Below are 2010 nucleotides of genomic sequence, written 5' to 3' on the forward strand. Positions count from 1 at the left end.
CTTAGAAAAATGTTTCAAAAGAAGAAGTGAGTAACCAGAAAAACTTAGAAAAATGTTTAAAAAGAAGAAGTGAGTAACCAGAAAAACTTAGAAAAATGTTTAAAAAGAAGAAATCAGTAACCAGAAAAACTTAGAAAAATGTTTAAAAAGAAGAAATCAGTAACCAGAAAAACTGCGAAAAATGTTTAAAAAGAAGAAATCAGTAACCAGGAAAACTTAGAAAAATGTTTAAAAAGAAGAAATGAGTAACCAGGAAAACTTAGAAAAATGTTTAAAAAGAAGAAATGAGTAACCAGGAAAACTTAGAAAAATGTTTAAAAAGAAGAAATCAGTAACCAGAAAAACTTAGAAAAATGTTTAAAAAGAAGAAATCAGTAACCAGAAAAACGGCGAAAAATGTTTAAAAAGAAGAAATGAGTAACCAGAAAAACTTAGAAAAATGTTTAAAAAGAAGAAATCAGTAACCAGAAAAACGGCGAAAAATGTTTAAAAAGAAGAAATCAGTAACCAGAAAAACTTAGAAAAATGTTTAAAAAGAAGAAGTGAGTAACCAGAAAAACTTAGAAAAATGTTTAAAAAGAAGAAATGAGTAACCAGAAAAACTTAGAAAAATGTTTAAAAAGAAGAAATCAGTAACCAGAAAAACTTAGAAAAATGTTTAAAAAGAAGAAATGAGTAACCAGAAAAACTTAGAAAAATGTTTAAAAAGAAGAAATCAGTAACCAGAAAAACGGCGAAAAATGTTTAAAAAGAAGAAATCAGTAACCAGAAAAACGGCGAAAAATGTTTAAAAAGAAGAAATCAGTAACCAGACAAACTGCGAAAAATGTTTAAAAAGAAGAAATCAGTAACCAGAAAAACTTAGAAAAATGTTTAAAAAGAAGAAATCAGTAACCAGGAAAACTTGGAAAAAAACACTTAGAAAAATTTTCAGCAAAGTGTGAAAAATATTCTAAGTGTCAGCGGAGGAAAATGCTGCAGCATCGGGAAAGATTCGCAAACTTACACCGAACATGTGCTCCGAAGTGCCGGAGGAATTGGGTGAATTGAGCCCGGCAAATGGCCAGCTGTCGTTTTGTGCCTGCAGCCCGAAAACTTTAACTTTGTCTGTCGCGGAAGTCCGGACCGAGAAAAATCCAAACGGTTTTGACCGGACCGAGTTCCAGACCGATGCAGTCAAATTTGGAATTCAGACCCATTCAGTGCCACTTGTAGTTTTTCCGCAGTGAGGTTGGCGGGGTACCCGGAGATATATGGGAACACGATTTTTAGAACAAAATGGCGGCGCGGGACCGTTCTGAAAGGCATCCGAAAAACGGTTCCACGGGCATAGCACTTTAATGACAGGTATGAGTGCATGCCGGAGAGCTCTTGGAAGTCGAATTTTTGACACTTTGTCAATTTTTTGACAGATTTGACAAACTCTTTCTGTCTGTTCTAAGAGTCAGTCAGAGACTTGTGCGGCGGTCTTTTGACACTATTGGAGGGCGGGCAAACCCCACGTTGACTCCGGCCGTCCCTCCACAGGCGCTCGTGTCCAAAATGAAGGCGAGAGACGCGAGTGGCCTGGTTCCCTTGGGTGTTGCCAAGAAGGCTGCGGGCTGACCGTTGCCTGAGCACTCCCTAAAGCCTCTTGTGATGAGAGCAGACCTCGCCTGCCGCACGACCGGCTCTGGGAGTCGTTGGGCCGCTATTTGTGAATAGTCTGGTCCTCCTCTGCCACCCGGACAAGCGCGATGGCTCTGCCGCCCTGCGGTGCTCGTCACCCAGGTTTGGGGAACACGATACTCGTAACAAAAATAAAAGGCGGCTCGGGACCTGCAGGCGAAAGGGGTCCCGTGGTGCTAAGCACGTCGACTTCGGGTCTCGGTGCAAGCCGGAGAGCTCACGGAAGTCTAAAGTTTTCGGCACGTGGTCGAATCTTTTCAAAGGCTTACCCGGCTCTTTCCGTCCATTCTGAGAGTAAGTCAGAGGCCGGTGCGGAGGTCTCTTGACAATCGGAGGGGGTGG

This window comes from Chiloscyllium punctatum, unplaced genomic scaffold, assembly GCF_047496795.1.
Source record: "Chiloscyllium punctatum isolate Juve2018m unplaced genomic scaffold, sChiPun1.3 scaffold_1108, whole genome shotgun sequence".
Taxonomy (NCBI): Eukaryota; Metazoa; Chordata; class Chondrichthyes; order Orectolobiformes; family Hemiscylliidae; genus Chiloscyllium; species Chiloscyllium punctatum.